General features: G+C 35.0%; 1 long non-coding RNA gene across 16 annotated transcripts; it reads right to left on the reverse strand.

Moving 5' to 3' along the window:
• Positions 1-7509: 7509 nt before the first annotated feature.
• LOC113309948 lies at positions 7510-12840 on the reverse strand. 16 transcript variants are annotated; one of them, XR_003340824.1, is made up of 12 exons: positions 12571-12840; positions 12396-12469; positions 12213-12290; positions 11939-12069; positions 10453-11828; positions 10271-10322; positions 10001-10045; positions 9845-9923; positions 9649-9748; positions 9397-9524; positions 8928-9295; positions 7510-7761 (listed from the first exon to the last, which is right to left on the reverse strand). It is a non-coding gene; the product is annotated as an uncharacterized LOC113309948 (long non-coding RNA). The 16 variants fall into 16 exon arrangements; XR_003340814.1 differs by having other exon boundaries at positions 10001-10794; positions 11613-11828; XR_003340813.1 differs by having other exon boundaries at positions 10001-11247; positions 11613-11828.
• Between the last annotated feature and the right edge of the window lie 6237 nt (positions 12841-19077).

Below are 19077 nucleotides of genomic sequence, written 5' to 3' on the forward strand. Positions count from 1 at the left end.
ATAACGTATCAGGTCAGAAATTACCAGATGATTTTCAAAACTTGAATTCACCTGAGAGAACTGTCACATCTAAGTCAATATATAAACATTCTTTGAATGTAGAAACTATTGATTGGGAAACACGCCTGGCAAAACAGTTGGGTGAACTTTCTGATGAAGGTGATTCAGATATTAATAGAGACGTTGATGAGGAAGTCTCAGAGCATGTTAAATTTTTGTATTCATTAAAAATGAAGAAGATCACAGCTTCTCATGTCACACCTCTTCTGACTCCTCTCTGTCGAGAAAACAAGAAATTGAATAGGATTTACGGAGGTCTTTATGGTTGAAATCGCTCTTGTGAATCGATCCTCAAAGATACCGAGGAAAACCTGAGTAGAAAGTCACTTGAATGTGAGAGTGTTATCAAAAATACTTCTTGTTAAAAGAGAAACTTGCAGAAATTGAAGCAAGGATTAATTCCCAGCAAGCAGGTTTTGATGATAGAGAAGGCGCGTATCTCGCTCGAGAAAAATGCCTTGAGGCTGATTTAGTTGATGCTCTTGATAAAATCAAGATGTTGGAAGATGACTTGAAAAGTTCAATACTAATTCAAGCAAATTAACCACTATGCTAGGAGCAAGTAAAAATCATCGTGATACACGAGGATTGGGCTATTAAGGGAATAAATGCTCCAAGTATTAGCAAAGAGGTAAAATTTGTCAAGGCTAGTGGATCTTCTCAACAAAAGGTTTCCACTGATGGCAAAAGTGAAATACCTTCACCGGTAGTTAAAGTTCGAAAGTGCAATGTATATCAACCTCCTAAGTCAACACACACGGATCGAGATAAGAACATTCCTTATGTTTTCCACTATTGCAGAAATAAAGGTCACCTGGAAAGGAGATGTCGTTTCCGTATAAGGAATGAGAAACTTCATGATGTTCTTGTTTGGGCATCAAAAGAAGTTATGAAACCAAGATCATATGTTAAGACTAATCCCCTTAACGTTACAGGTTATAATTTTCCAACCTTTAGGAAAAAGAATCAGTGTTGTGATAAACCTAGAGTTGCCTATAAATGTCATACGAATACTTTTCACAATCATAATGGTTATCAAAAGGATAACTTCGTAAAGACGAAGACAAGATCTGATGCTCCCAATTGGAGAAAAACTAACTTGCAAAAGAATAGTCAATCAAATTCTCTTCCGAGAATTCTAGAAGAGAGTAATGGAAATAAGGTTTTGATTGTTCCTAAACGCACTCAGAAGTGGATACCAAAGAAAGTCAATGATGTTTTGAGTGGGAAAAGGAATGATCTCCCAGAAAATTCCATGACTTTGGAAAAGGCATCCATGATGTTGGAACTTAAAAATTTCTTTGGAAAGATGGATTTGGATGTGAAAGGTTCTAAAAGAGATCTCTTTCATGGTAATCCAAAAGTCACTTGTGGTGAGCAAGACATTTCTCACCTCAAAACAACTTGAGTGTGTTGTTAGTGCATCCTCACCAAGGAATGCCATGTTTTGTATACGGTGAGGGAAGCACGAGAATTGGGGAACACAGATTATGTTCGGTAAGGCTGTAGAATTCGATTGGATTCTTCTAAAAAGGTATGTCTATAAACTTGATCAAGATTTGTGTTTTTATTTTGCTTAGAGTACTTATAATGATCCATGTACCTTGCTTATAGTTCATTTCTACCTGATTTGATCTGTGTTTAAGGTTCTTAAATGTTTAGGATTGAAGATAGTAGTTCGGGATGTTTGGATTTCATGTTACACATACCAGGTATGCATACCATCATTTAAAATCAAAATCCATGGGTTTTAATACGCATACCCGTTTGCGTACTTCTCCAGGACACCAAAATTCGCTTGCAAACCCGTATGCATACCGACATGTAGATGTCTTTTTTAGGCAAACTTGTTTTGGCCATAACTTCTTCGTCCGAACTCGGAGTAACCTCATTCTTTTTGCAATCTCTTTATATTTCAATTAAATTTAAAATGGTGATGATAAATTCTAAATTTGGATGAGTTTAGGTTAGTCTTTGTCCCGTATCTTGTTTTGAGTGTTTTGCTCCGTTTCGTCGCACTTGTTCTACTTCTATTGGACTTGGGCACTTGGATTCTTGGAGTAATTCTCTTCTAAGCTCATTTTTATCTTTTACAAGAATGATGTTGGTGAATCACAAAGAAGGAAGTTCAAGAATGGATTTCTATGAGATTCTTGAATGTTCACAATCATCTAATGTGAACTATGATGCATGGTCTTTAATGACTTTGTATGTTCTTTTTTGTTAAGAAAATATTTTTATACGCCTTTGGTAACCACTCTTTGTGTAAATCCGTGCGAAAAAGATTGATTCTACCTTCTAAAGGAAAAGATTGTTTTTGCAGTATTAATCTTTATGGTTTTATATATTGCAAAATGCTATGGGATATGTGTTTTTGCGTCCGTGAACTAGGATTATCCCATACATGGTCAAAAGTTAACTCTATCATATATCGATATGAAAGTATTGATAAAAGATAGAATGAACTTTTGACAAACAAGAGTTAAGCCTATTATGTGATTATGAAAATATTAATGGAAGATAGGATGAGCTTTTGTTTGCAAAGATTAAGTCTATTATATGTCATTGTGCAAATAGTGATGAAGAATAGAATGAATCTTTGTTTATTCCGCAGTATTGATATTCCCTGATCCATATTCTTATGTATATATTGTGCGGCTCCGTAAGTGTTCTTCTGTGAGTATTTCCGATTGAATTAATCATGGGTTCTCTTGTGGTTAATTTAGTTGAGATTTTTGGATACAAATTCATATTCTTATGTGATTTGTTAATGTCCAAAGAAATCCTTCTTTTCTCGTGAACGTAAGGTAGCTCTTGTTGTTCTTTCAGGAATGACATTTTATGGGGGAGAGTTCTTAATTGAGCTTGTGCTTAATTGCCAAATATTTGTGGGGAGTGTGGCTGTAGAATATTATAGGGGTTATCTTGTATCTTTATAAACTCCTTGATGAATGCATTTAGTTTCAACTATATGATTGCATCTAAAAAGTTGATATGTACTTTCTTTTGGTCATGAAGTGTCTCTATGGAAATTTCATTAGGATCCCACTAGTTTTCGTACCTTTTCCAATTTTATTGACAAAAAGGGGGGAAATTAATGTGTAGTTCACACTAGAAATACATATAGTTTTCAGATCATTATGTAAGGGGGAGTGGTTTTGATGGGAGATGAAGTATTGACTAAGGGGGAGTGATACATATCACCATAGTATTGTTGTCAAAGTTGTGACATAATTGAACTTTGATGTTGTGTAATAATACTATGACACTGTATAACAATAATTGAGAGCTTTTGTTTTCTCATTGTTATGGCTACGGATCTTCAACAACGATGATGTTGCATTGTATATCTTTGGAATCATTGGAGTACTTGGAAGTGACGAAGATTTAGAGTAATGTTGAAGAACCAAGGATATCAAACATGTGGATGAGAAGCTGCAAAGTTTATTTATTGTGTATTCCATACGTATGGATAGTTTTGTCACTAAAATTGATAAAGAGGGAGATTGTTAGAGCACTGCTCGGTCGAACTCGCAATCGTTGCTATCTCGAGATTGTTTGTCAAGTTTAGTTTCCAAAACTATAAGTCTTGATTTCTAGTCTACTTATAGCTAAGTCTCGGACTAGGATAGAAAGTGTAGTTGAGATCTAGACTCCACGGCATTCATCATGCAAAGACGAAGAACTACTCAAGGAACTGGTGGATATTCATCGACAAAAAGGTATGTGGAGACTTGAACTTATCTATCACTCAAAAGTCTATCTACTATATCTCATATCTTGACACAAAAGTCGTATTACTATATAGAATTCGATAATACACATTTTCTATTTCGAGCGGAGTTTATCTCACTATCTATTTCTCGAAATATGTGTTGGTAAGCTTTCGCTTTGGCCAAGTTCATCTTTACTCGTGACGAAAGTCATGTTAGTTATTTCAATCTCTTGAAAATCGCTTTGATGAAAAATAGTATGTGAATAACCACTATATAACATCCTCTAAGAATGTTTCAATGATTGAAATGAGAGTTTAGAATATATAACCATGTTTGGATATAAAAATTGTATGTGAACTCATACATGTGTAAGTCCAAAATCCTTGAACCAAAGTATGCGTACCTTTCTTGTTCAGGATGACCGGAGCTAAGTCCGCGTACCCGTACGCGTACTATGGGAAATTCACATCCCGTGAATTTCTGCTGGAGTTTGTGAACTGAAAACAAGCTCAGTCCGGATACTTAGGTATGCGTACCCGTATGCGTACTTAAGTGGGTTATTTTCTAAAAACATTTTAATTCGTGAACTAAGACATTTATAAATTAAGGAATGCAATCTTTGCAAACCGTGGCTATAATGTTCATGAATCGATTCGAGTGAATCAAAACTGTTTTTGCTTCAACTGTGTCTTGTATACTTCTATGAGATCTAAGCAACTGAACAACTCTCTAACTAGTTCATTTGAGTAATTTGAACTAGTTGTGGTGAAGATGAATAAGGTTGATATGAAAGTTCTCATATGGTAACCATTGGTTAACTATTGTTTAACCAACTAGGTGTACACGTTTAGGTACGGTTACTCAAACCTAAATGAAGTTATATTTCATTTGTGTATAACAAGCTAAATTCGATCTAATGGTTGAAAAATATTAGCTTGAATCTAATCAGGTTTTCATCTAACGGTGAATATTGAATGCTTTGTTACCAAGGTAGCATTGATTGCAAACCCTGATTTGAAGACTATATAAAGGAGAACTCTAGCAACTGGGAAACCTAATCCCCGCAAATTCTGTGTGATACTAGATGTATAAGCTAGGGTCGATTCTCCTTTAACTTTAGGTTTCTATCGAGACCCTGTAGGTTAACGACTTGAAGACTTCATTGGGATTGTGAAGCCAGACCCAACTATTTTCTCTCTAGTTGCGTGATTTCATCTTGTTGTTTCTATCGTGATTGAGTATAATCGTAAGATTGGTTTGAGATTAATTTCTCTGATAGGCAACATAGAAAAGTAGTCACAAACATCCTCGTCTCATCGTTTTTGATTCCACAATATGTTGTTTCGCTAGTCGATTAAGATTATTGTGAGGTGATTGATATTTATAGTCTGTTCTTCGGGAATATAAGTCCGGTATATCAGTTGGTTCATGTTCACATTGATTTATCAAAAGACGGAACAAAACTCGTAGGTATTTCTGTAGGAGACAGATTTATCTATTACTATAGACTTTTCTGTGTAATAGAGATTTGTTTATTAAAGTCTTCGACTTTGGGTCGTAGCAACTCTTAGTTGTGGGTGAGATCATCTAAGGGAATCAAGTGCGTAGTATCCTGCTGGGATCATAGATGTAAGGAGCACAACTGTACCTTGGATCAGTGTGATATTGATTGGGGTTAAACTACAGTCCAGACCGAAGTTAGTTTGTAGAAGGCTAGTGTCTGTAGCGGCTTAATAAAGTGTGTGTTCAATCTAGACTAGGTCCCGGGGTTTTTCTGCATTTGCAGTTTCCTCGTTAACAAAACTTCTGGTGTCTGTGTTATTTCTTTTCCACATTATATTTTGTTATATAGTTGAAATATCACAGGTTGTGCGTTGAATCAATCAATTGGTAAATCCAACCTTTGGTTGTTGATTAAAATTGATTGATCCTTGAACATTGGTCTTTGGTACCGTTCAAGTGACTTCTCTTGTATTAAATCAGACTCGCAGATTTCTATTTGCTTGAGTTGGGAATGAATCAAGAAATTGAGATATAACTCTTTGATATACTTTTTATTAAGATTGAGTCTGACTGTCTAGTTGATTCTCTTAAAATTATATTGGAGTTAGTCCATACAGATTGTTAAGTGAAATATTGGGTGAGGTTGTTAGACCCCCACTTTTTCATGGGGTATCTGTAAAATCTGGTTTTTCCATCATATAGAGATTTACCCATGAAAAAGAGGGCGTCTAACAACCACACCCAATATTTCGTTCAGCAATATGTATGGACTAACTCCAATATAATTCCAAGAGAATCAACTAGACGGTCAGACTCAAATAAGAAAAAACATCCATGAGTTATATCTCAATTTCTCAATACAATCTGTAATCAAACAGATAGGAATATGTGAGCCCGATTGATATGAGAAATAACTAGGAAAGTATCAAAAACCAATGTTCAAGTGTCAATCAATTTCAATCAACAACCAAAGGTTGGATTTACCAATTGATTGTGAAAAAGCGGGGGTCTAACAACCACACCCAATATTTCGTTAGGAAATCTGTATGGACTAACTGCAATATAATTCCAAGTGAATCAACTAGACAGACAGACTCAATAAGGGAAAATATATCCAAGAGTTATATCTCTATTTCTCAATGTAATCAACAAATCAAACAGATAGAATGCGTGAGCCTGATTATTATGAGAAACAACTTGAACGGTACCAAAGACCAATGTTCAAGTGTCAATCAATTTCAATAAACAACCAAAGGTTGGATTTACCAGTTGATTGAACTACACACAACCTGTGATATTTCAATTATATAACCAAATATAATGCTGAACAGAAAGAACACAGACACCAGAAATTTTGTTAACGAGGAAACCACAAATGCAGAAAAACCCCGGGACCTAGTCCAGAATAAACACACACTAATTATAAGTTGTTACACCAATTTCCTACTACCTATTCGGACTAGATGTAATTCCTGCTTCAGATGTATTCAAGCACTTGTAGAACTCCTAGCAGAACACCGATTCTCTTTAGGAATTCTTCACGTAAATCTTCTAGCAGAACACAAATTCTCTTTAGAAGTTATTCTCAAAAATCTTCTAGCAGAACACAGTTCTCTTCAGAAATGCTCTCAAAAATCTTCTGGAAGAATGTTAGTTCTCTTCAGAAGACGCAACAACACGTTGATACTTTTCGATCTTTTGTTTTCACAAATACCGGTTTGATTTCCCTTTAGATGTGAATCAAGGTTTTGGAAATCTTGTATTTGTTTTGAGAAAAACAATTACTAGGTAAAAGTAATATCAAAACAAACTTGTAGATTAGGTTTCATTATACTCTTCAGAAATGGAAGAGATACCTAATTATTCTACTACCAGCGGAAAATGCAAAAACAAGTCTGCCAGAAAAAGTCATATTACATCTAAAAAGGACTGCTTTCGGGGGCCAGCTTAGTTTTCCCGAAAAGACTGCTTCTGAGGTTCGGTAATTTTAAAAAATTAAGTCGTCCTTCATCAGTCATCCATAATACTGATGGAGATAGATTTACTTTTATATTAAAAAACATAAAGCTGGTCTGAATATTTTTAGAATAGCTGATTCGTCTGAATCGCACTCTAACTGGTATATCTGACTGGACTTATTTCAGAAAATCTGATTCATTTAAATCTTCTGACTTATTTCTGACTGAACCAACAATTAAAAACTAATTAAATTGAAATTAGAAGCTCATCTCATAAACTAATCAAAACATTCACCATTGAATTCAAATCTGAAATTTGTTGTACAAACTGAATTCACATGTGAATTGAGCTGAGACTTGGGTCAAACCCCAAAAAATTCTACACAATTACTGAATTCACACCATTTTTAAGTTCTTAAAAATTTATGTTCTTACAATTGGTGGAAACCAACCTACACACAATGAAATAAACTAAAACCAGCAAAAAGATGAACTGAGCTGCCCAACTGATCGGAATAGTATACCTGCATCAAAATAAGTATGGGCATTAGAAGTTTAACAACAAGTTCTGACACCATAGCATGAATGGTTCTAAAAAACAAGCAATTCTCTAACAACTGAGTTATGGTTGATCTCCCTCGCATAAATGAAACTCGAGTGATGTGCAAATAATTTCAGACACTAATACATGTACATTCACAGCCAAATATAGCTGGCAATCTCTAGGCTAAGCAAAGAAAAGAAAATTATACCAAACCTGCCAATATAATTGAACATATGCTCAGCAACTAAAACACACATGTGAATTCATGCATATGCTACTAACATCAAGTAAGATCTCCAAATCATTCTACACTTCAAGAGATATGGGGATTAATGACATGTTAGGCAACGTTACAAAATAATGAAAAACATGAGTCAAGAATCCCAAGAACCCCTACAATCATGAGTGGTTTTCATATACAATTATAAGTTGTCACAGATGTTCAGATGATTAAGAAATCAAGTTGGTTTCGGTTCTCTGCATATGTTGTCATAGTTTTCATAACTCCACTGTAATGAACACTAACAAAATGTTTATAGAAGAGACATCAAACCTTATTAGAACGACCAGGTATTTAATAAAACCGGCAACAATCGACTATTAATATTATAACTATTTTTACTCATTGGGAAGTGAAATAGCGTAGTTCATAGCTGACCCCTTGCTATTTTATAGCACCTCTCTGCAAACAGGACAAAATAACTACTCGATGACGTGCACTGACCAGACCAAATAAACCTGATATGACTTGACCTTCACCTCATTCTCCCAGCTTTTAACTTTCATCCCTTGCAAACCCACTTTCATGTACATTTTGGACATAAGAGTACACATCAGTGATCCAAAATAGTTTCTTAAGTACAAAGATACAAGATACTAAGATCATAACTCGAACATGTGAGCCATAATAGTAAACTACATCATCCCTCAGTGATTTTAAAGCAAAGTTTTCATTTCAAGAGAGGATAGATAACTGGAATTTTAGTTTAGAAGCCAAATGAAAATAACTATTCATCTAATAAAGCAGATAATATATTAATCATAGCAAAACTTTGCCCACAAACTGGAATAAGATACTACTCAATATAGCATTTTCCACGCCTCCCATCCATACAGAAATATAATATGGTCGTTCGGTGGGCATACCTTCAGCCGAAGTTAAATCCATCAGAAGGAAGTTGGGGCTGGGTCCCTCCACAATGGAACTCTGTTTGGGCAGCATCACCTGGAGGAGGCATTTCATCTTCCTCCTCCAACCAGTAAGTCTCAAGAATTTTCACCGCCTTCTCATATATCTCAGTGTTGTCGTGACTCTGTAAGTTTTCAATCTTCTCCAATCCCTCTGCCTCATCAATCATATGAGCATACAAGTTCACACCATCAGTGTTTCCAATGGTCTTCTCAACCTCACCAACTTTCAGAATATTCTCGAGACCTTCCAAACAGACAGTAACAATCCTAGCGTCAGGGTATATTAGAAGATCGCACAGTGGTTTGATGCAGCCACGAAGTACCTGTCACATATTAAGATCCAAGATTCAAATAAACTCATCAAGTAAGAACTAAACCAGGGCACAACCTTACTGAACCCAAGAAAAACAGAACGAATACGTACTTGATCTGCTCATGGGATCCCCCAGAAGTTGCATTTGAGATTGCCCAAGCAGCTTCCTTTTTGATATCAAACTCAGCGTTTTGAAGCAGATGAATTAGAGGATCAATAATATCAGCAACTGTCACGGACTATAAAAAATTGAAATGAAAGCATATCCCATTAGTGCAAATGTCAGAAAATGCAAGAGACTTTTGGTGCAAATGGAGTTCAAGGACAGAATGGAGTCCACCTTAAACATATAATATATAATACCTGAATTTGGTTTTTGGTGCAAGCTTCTTTCTTGATACTCTTTTAAAGGTTGTGTCCACAGGTTCATGAGGCAGGGAAGCGCTTGAAGCTCAATGATACACTAGATAGAGGACAAAATAAAACATAAGCCAATATAACAAAAAAGGTTTAATCATCACATTTCATAAGGATAGAGGTTAAACAAAGTCATTGATACCTGGGTCTGACGATCATCTCCAGTGACGATACTGCCAACCGTGTGGAGGGCATGAATGAGTACAGTAGGAGATGGGTGACTGGAAAAGAAAATCTCTCACAAATTACCATACATCTAGCAGTGTCTAAAAACATAATACAGTAAGGTGATACTTACAGCAATAACTCAACCAGTCGGCGGCAGGCACTAATGAGCATAAGACTTCATAGACATTTTAAATAAAACCAGTATGAGTAAGATATTAAATAAAAACAATACTACGAGACACTAACACTGAGACAAAAGGAGAAAGGACAGAGTAAGAATCATGTCAAGAAGCCGATGAAAAAAAAAAACATGATTTGAAATTGTAGGATCATAGGTCATGAATTTTATCAGCGTTTCAACTAGTTTCCAAAATGAGGTGAACCGAATTGAATGCATTACTTTGACATGGAGAAGATATAAGAAGGTCTAACAAAAGCGAGGCATCACAACCCTTCAAGGAAAGCAAGGAAAAAATTAAAACAAAAGACAGTCAGATATATTAATGAAAAGAGGAAAAGTACAATAGTTTAGTACTTTCTATCAGAAGTTAAAACATATACTGCGCTAACTATTATGTTAACCTGAACAAAACAATCGTGGAAATGAAGCCTGAGTTATGAAGCAGCCATTCGAGTTTCTTTTTGGACAGCTTTCACAACAACAGACCTCACAATTTCTTCAGCCTTTGGGCAGGATTGCTCATAAAAGTTGGGGTTAAGATAGAAAGAGTAAACTGGAGAAAATGCAAGACATAAAAATAGTGAAAGAACCATGAGATGACTAATGTTAGTTTGAGCCATTTTTCGACCTTGCTAGAAATTCACTCACTGACTTCTGTATCACTAATACTTCTCAGCTACATAAAGTTCTACTCAGTGACAACTGGAGTATTGTCATCAATTTCTCCCATGTATCGCAAAACCCTAAAACACAGGAAAAACAACTTAACGAACCTTACTATGTATTAAAATGTATATACAGAATGCATAAGATATAGTCGCTACTTATATCATGAGGATTGATGTGTTCATCAGTTAGCAAGTAACAACAGTGAAATTTTGAGATTACATAACCATTCTGCAGGAATTATGCAGTGAAGATAACTGAAAGTGATTCATACAGTAGATGTTTTGAACAGTACACAATCATATAGTGAGCTTTCAAGATTCTCTTTTGAAGTTTCTGTAAATAAACAGTTCATATCTGAAATGCGCATTGCAGCGGCTTCGCCATCCATAATAATAAAATGACAACCTTAATTTCAGTTCTAAAGTTCTGAAACGTGAAGGGTCATTCTAAAGTATGAGTAAGTCATACACAGCTAATCAACGGACTCCGCTTCATGTTATTCACATTGCATCACACCAACTTTTCAACTGTAATGAAAAATAAGCTCTGAGAATGTTGTACCCCTATCAAAACCATGTGCAGGAGAAATTTGCTTACAGCTATTTTATGAAAGATGAATTATACTGCAATTAATGTATCAAGTATACTGTGACAACATCGCTACCCTCACTTTACCCAAAGATGTCCTTGGGTCCAACTACTAATCCTAATCAATAGGTATCAATTCTTTCATCTAATAGTACTACTCTCATACACCATAACATTATTTCAATTGAAGTTGTATAATATGTCCAACCATGACAATAATAGTTCTGATTCCCAGCAGTAATCCAGTCCCCCCAACGATTTTCATACGAGAAAGTGGTAAAAACAATCGAGTTGAAATCCTTACCTTGCCTTTACCAAGCCATGCTCCTGTCTTTGGATCAACGACAACCGAACCAATAACTATCATACCAACCTTAGGCTTCTCGTCAAGACCAATTGGCTCTCCATGCTTGGCTAACCCAAGCTTCACCTGTAGTGCTAGGAGATAACATACTAGATTCCAGCACTGAGAAGAAACCTGTCCTCTGCAGTGGCCGTGGTGTCAACAGCTTCTTCTCACCTAATCAAACATCAAATAGACTACATACTATGTTCAAATTCTTACCAGAAAATCCACATAATTAAGCTACATACATCAATTAGCCACAGAAGTGACAGAACAACACTAACCTGAGAGTGTTGGAAATCGAACCTTCTTCTGTGGAGAATCATCAACAAACAACCTCATTGCAAACAGATCCAAACAACAAACAACCCACACATCTTTCAAATATGTCAAAACTGTATGCAATAAATCTTACCTAAAAAATTAAGAAAACCCATTACTCAAAAGTCTAAACCAACCTTTACAAAAACAAGAGAAATATCAAACGCAGACAAATCAACCGGAGAAAAGCAACAAAGAAAAAAACAATTAACAGAACACTATTAACTTGAGCAATACCATGAGAATCATGAAATTAGTACCAATCTATGATGCAGTTAAATCCTTCTTTGTAATGTTGCAGACGATTACCTCAACCTAAAAGACTCAAAAAACAAACAAAATAAACCATTAGTTAGGGTTAAAGATCAAAATAGAATTATAGTTATGTTCAAAATTAGATTTAGGGGTTTTGTTTCTTACACTACGAGAAGAGATTCTTCTACCCATTTTGATGAGTTCTCTTGTCGGGAAAATTAGAAAAATGAAACACCTTCCTGCAAAAAATGAGAGAGGATGGAGAGAAATTAAAAATCGTTAATAATACTAAAAGTTTAAGTTTATCAAATTTATGAAGCCAGAATTAAATCGATGTTACCCCTGATGATTTCAGAAGAAAAACAACTAGATCTAGAGTTACAAAGTTTCCTTTTGATTTCTGCTGGAACAGGGATTTTGAATTTGAGATAGAGGTTAGGATAAAGCTATGATTTCTAACAGCGAGTTTCAATCTGTGAAATCAGAAATAAGGTTTCGTTGATTTTGAGTATCCGAAATGAATAAACTGTTCTTCAAATTAAACAGGTGATGGTGATGAAAGAAAATATAGGGTCTGGTAATTTTGTTAAAGGGGATCTGTGAGGTGTATCTGAAGAGTGAGAAATAGTTAATCTAATAAAAATTCCGTTTGGGAATATGGGACCATAGAAACAGTTCAACGGACTTAATTAGAATCCACGTGGCACTCTCCAATAATTACTGAACTACCCCCGAATATTAAGTCTCCCTCGGTGCTCTCTTTGTTTTTATCCCCAAAACGTCTACCATTGGAAGCCTAGAATGCCATCGGAAGTCGTTTTTCTAAATCCTAAACAGACTTAAAAAACCTCATTTTCCACTTGTGCAACAAGAACAACTAGAATAAATCTAGAGATATCTTGTTTAAAACTTCTTAAGGATTTTTACGAGATATCTTAATCGAAGTTTTCTTTCTAGTTCCGATTTCGACTAACAAGTGTTGTTATACGATCGAGAACTGAAATCTATAGATGGTCTTATATTATAAGAGAAGACCTTAGAATGGACAAGAGGTGAAAAACCTAGATTACAAGTTGTGCAACAATCACGAAGATAATTATCAACACGGCTTTGCGATCCTCAGGGCAAAGACTTTTATCTCACTCTTGTTCACGAAGAACATAAGACATGGAAAACAACCTTATGAACCTTACACCAATTTTCCAAGGGATGATAAATTGTGATATTCACGAACCCTTTATTTATAGTGAACAGGGTAGCTTGGAAGCTAACAGAGCTATGTTCCTTTTTCAAGACTCTCCTAATTTTGGGAGTCTTTTCTAAGTTACAACTTTTTCCAAAATAATTAAATAAATAATTAATTTAGCAAATACAGTATTTATGTGATAAATCACAATTTATCTTAGGAAGGAATTAAAAGATATCAATAACACTTTAATATGGTAATCAAATATGTTTGGAGTAATAGCTATCTTACTTAGATAAGGAAACATCAATAACATGACTAAAAAAGGCCTCTAGTCACATAATTGGGCTCAAGTCCGTGAACCGTTACAAACAGTTCGTGGATTGTTTCCTACTAACGAACTCTAACAGTTTCAGCAACACTTATAACTATTGCTTTAATAAATCACTCATTCCATCGTTATAACTCGGAATTTAGTGATTCTTGGCTCGTTGAATTCGTAAGCTCATTCACGAGAACCTTTACATGGATAAAGGTTATTTTCTCAAAAGTCGTGGCTTAAATAATCTCGATTATATACACATAAATGTACATTTACCGTCATAGCAATTGTTCCATAGAGTGAGCATTTGTTTCGACAGATTAGAAAGGTAGAATTGAACAAGAATCCAAATGAAATCAGTCACCACATACCTTTGTTGATGAAGTCCTTGTTGATGTCTTCTTGTAGTCTTCAATCTTCATCCTTTAAGGATAGCTTCGATTCTACTTCTTAGACCTAGTCTAATCTGAAACTAACTTTAGTATACTAAATCAAGAATGTGTTTTGGAAATTAAATTTAAAAACTAACTTGACAAACCAACGCTAGTGGGATCAACCGAGCAATGATATAACGGATTGAACTACGCACAACCTGTGATATTTCAATTATATAAAAAATATAATGCAGAAAAGAAATAACACAGACACCATAAGTTTTGTTAACGAGGAAACCGCAAAACAAGAAAAACTCCGGGACCTAGTCCATATTTGAACACCACATTGTATTGAGCCGCTACAGACACTAGCCTACTACAAATTAACTTCGGAGTGGAATGTAGTTGAGCCCTAACCAATCTCACACTGATTAAGGTACAGTCGCGTTCCTTACGCCTCTGAATCCAAGCAGGACTCTACGCACTTGATTCCCTTAGCTGATCTCACCCACAACTAAGAGTTGTTACGACCCAAAGTCGAAGACTTGATAAACAAATCTGTCTCCCACAGAAAAGTCTATTCTGATAGATAAATCTGTCTCCCACAGAAATACCTATGAAGTTTTATTCCGTATTTTGATAAATCAAGGTGAACATGAACCAATTGATATAACGGACTTATATTCCCGAAGAACATCCTAGAAATATCAATCACCTCACAATAACTTAACTATATGGTAGTAGAACAAGTTATTGTGGAATCACAAGAATGAGACGAAGAGCTTTGTGATTACTTTTTATATCTTACCTATCGGAGATAAATCTCGAGCAAATCTTAGTAAAAATAGTACTCAATACGATATAACAAGTAAGATCGGAACATGCAACTACAGAGAAAATAGTTGGGTCTGGCTTCAGAATCATGAAGTCTTCAGGTCGTTAACCTATAATGGTTTTAGGAAAAACCTAGGTTAAAGGAGAATCGACTATAGTCGCAACTAGTATCACACAAGAGGTATGGGTATTAGGTTTCCCAGTTGCCAGAGTTCTCCATTATATAGTCTTCTAATCAGGGTTTTATAGCTTTGAACCAAAGCAATCAATATTCACCGTTAGATAAAAACCTGATTTAAGATTCAAGCTAAGTTTGGCAATATCTCTCCACCGTTAGATGGTCTTAGCTTGTTATACAAAAATGAAATATACCTTCATTTAGATATGGGTAACCATACCTAAACGTGTATATTGAGTTGGCTCAACAATAGTTACCGAGGTTAGCCATATGAACACTTTTGTATTAACCACTTTCATTTTAACATTACTATATCAAACAATAATCAAATGAATCTATTTGAGTTACTCATAGAGTTTTTCAATCATAGAAGTATACAAGACATAATTGAATCAAAATCGGATTGATTCAAAAGAATCAGTTCATGAACATTTTAGCCACGGTTTGCAAAGATTGCATTCCTTAATTTATAAATGTATTTTTTCATGAGTATGAAATCATACTTAACCGATTTTAGAACCTAAACCAACTCAGTTTGCAAACGGATACTCTAACTAGAGTTCCGGACTTAGATCTTTTCTAGCAGTTCGCAAACGGGTATGCATACTGTCGTTCCAGACCGAACTCAGGTGAAACAATTTACAAACGGGTACGCAAACTTGGTTCTCGTACTTTAACAGTTAAAATCGTTCGTATACGGGTATGGATACTTGGTTCCCGAACCTGATCATTCTTACAACAGTTTGCATACGGGTATGCATATTGTGCTATATCCAGACAATGGTTAATTGTTCTAAACTCCTATTTCAATCATAGAAATATCTTTAGAAGACGACAACAGATGTCTCACACAAACTACTAGCTTATAAGTAATTTTCAAGTGATCGAACGATCAATACGAAACATTATGAGTCTACATCAAATGACTGTCTCATACAAGTCATGTAAGATGTTACAAGGAGATTTTCACATGATCATCTTTTGACTCATTATTTAGTTTCCAACAAATGAATTGTGTCCAACAAAACTCGTCAAGTATAATGATGATTGAGTTAAAGCAAAAAGCTTTCCAACACATATTTCGAGAAAGATATAAGCGAGTTAAACTCAACTCGAAATATCAAATATGTATAATGTAAAAGTCTATATAGCTATATGACATAATATCAATAGGAGATAGAATAGAATAGAATTCTGAGTGATAGACGAGTTTAAGTCTCCACATATCTTTTGTTGATGAAGTTCCTCTAAGCTCCCCTTAGTAGATCTTCGTCTTCAATTGATGAACGTCGTGAAGTCTAAAGCTCATTTACACATTCTGTCATAATCCGAGACATAGTTATATATAAGTAGACTAGAAATCAAGACTTATAGTTTTGACACCTAATCTTGACAAATAATCTTGAGAATACAACGCTTGCGAGTTTGACTGAGCAGTGCTCTAACAATCTCCCACATTGTCAATTTTAGTGAGAAAACTATCAATACATATGGATTACAAAATAAATAAACCTTGTAGCTTCTCATCCAAATGCTTGATTTCCTTGGTTCTTCAACATTCCTTGAATTCTTCGTCACTCCAAGTACTCCAGTGATTCTGGACGTGTTCAACTCAGCATCATAGTTGTTGAAGATCCGTAGCTATAACAATATTCAACAAGATTGTTCTCGTAATGTTATACAATGTCATAGTATTTTTACACAGCATCAAAGTTCAATTGTATCACAGCTTTGACAATAATACTATGGTGATATGTCTCACTCCCCCTTAGTCAATACTTCATCTCACAATAAAAACCACTCCCCCTTACATAATGATTCGTAAACCATATGTATTTAGTGTGAACTACAAAATAATTCTCCCCCTTTTTGTCAATATAAATTGGCAAAGGTACAAAAATTAACGGGATTATAATGAAATTCTCATAAAGATTATTCATGACTAAAAGTGAACATATCAACTTGGTTTCGATGATTTCACATAGTCGAAACTTAGTGTATTCATCAAGGAGTTTATAAAGATACATAATAACTCCTACAATATTCCGCATCCGCACTCCCTACAAAGATTTAGCAATTAAGAACGAGTTCAATTAAGAACTCTCCCCCATAAAATGTCTTTCCCGAAAGAACAACAAGAGCGACCTTACTTTTACAAGAAAAGATGGATTTGTTTGGACACTAACAAATCACATGAAGCATGAATTTGTATCCAGTAAACTCGAATAAATTAACCACAAGAGAACCTTAATGATTAATTTAATCGAAGACGCTCAACACAAGAAAACTTATGGAGCCATACAGTACTTTTACATAGAAGTGGATCAGGGAAAGATCAATACTGCGGAATATACAAATGTTCATTCTATCTTTTATCAATATTTGCATAATGACATTATAGACTTAACTTTTGACATATGTGGGACAATCATAGTTCACGGATGTAAGCGCACATATCCCGTAATACTTTTTCAATATATAAAACCAATAAAGATTAATACTTCAAAATCATCTTCCAAACAACTTAGAATTTAACTAAATAAATCTAAAACATTGTAAGATGAAAATTGTTGGTAATAGCTATGTGTAATCACAATATTTGCTATTACAAACCCTAGTTATCCTTCTTAAAACACAAGAATAAATTCTCATAAGAAGTTTCCTAGACAGTAAGATTAAAAACCTAATAGAAAACTTGTAAGAAACAAACTCGTAAAGAGCATACAAGATGATTTTCCCTTAGAAGGTAGAATCAATCTTTTTCGCATGGATTTACACCAAGAATGGCTACCAAAGGCGTATAAAAAAAATTCTTAACAAAGAAGAAGATACAAAGTCATTAACGACCATGCACCGTAGTTCACAAAAGAGGATTGTGAACATTCAAGAATCTCAGAGAAACACGTACTCCTGCCCATTCTTGAACTTCCTTCTTTGTGATTCACCAACAAAGCTCTTAAAAGAGCTGTTAATGATATTAGAAGAGAATTACTCCAAGAATCTAAGTGAACAATTCCAAGAGAAGTGGCACAAGTGCGATGCAAGGAGCAAAACACTCAAAAACAAGAAACATGAAAAAGACCAATCTTAACTCATTCAAATACAGGAATTCATCACCATTTTGAATAGAATTCAAAGAGGAAGAAAATTCAAAAAGAATGACGTCATTCCGAGTTCGGACGAAGAAGTTACGGCCAAAACAAGTTTACCCAATATCAACGTCTACAGGCCAGTTGGCAAACGGGTATGCAAATGGGAGTAACTGAATTTTCAGTTTGCAAACTGGTATGCAAACGAATTTCCCTGGATTTTATTACAAAATTTCAATTTGCAAACTGGTATGCATTCCTGAAGTGTACCAAGAAGGCCAAACATCCCGAACAACTATTGTCAAAGCAAATCAAGTTAGGTAGACATGAACGAAAACACAAGGTACATGAATCATTATAAGTACTTTAAGCAAATAATAAAAAAACAAATCTTTCTCAAGATTAGAGACATACCTTTTTAGAAGAATCCAATCGAATTCTACAATGTTACCAAAACTTCAAAATCATACCCAACATAATGTGTGCGCCCCAATTCTTGTGCTTCCCTCACCGTATACATAACATGGCATTTCTTGGTGAGGATGCACTTTCAACACAATCAAGTTGTGTTATGGTGAACAATGTCTTGCTCACCACAGGTGTTAGAAATCGACTTTTCCGCAACCATGGATTTCTCACAATCTATAGTTTTTGGTTTATTTCGTTTCTTCTTCCACCGATTCTTGTGTTCGACTTTTGAATTATCATTAAAGAAATCACTTTTAGAACCTTTCATATCCAAATTCATTTTCCCCAATAAATTTTAAACTTCCAACATCATGGATTTTGCCTTCTCCATAGTCATGGAATTTTCTGGGAGATCATTCCTTTTGAATCTCAGTGCATCATTGGCATTCTTTGGTA

Source organism: Papaver somniferum, chromosome 9 (genome assembly GCF_003573695.1).
Source record: "Papaver somniferum cultivar HN1 chromosome 9, ASM357369v1, whole genome shotgun sequence".
NCBI lineage: Eukaryota > Viridiplantae > Streptophyta > Magnoliopsida > Ranunculales > Papaveraceae > Papaver > Papaver somniferum.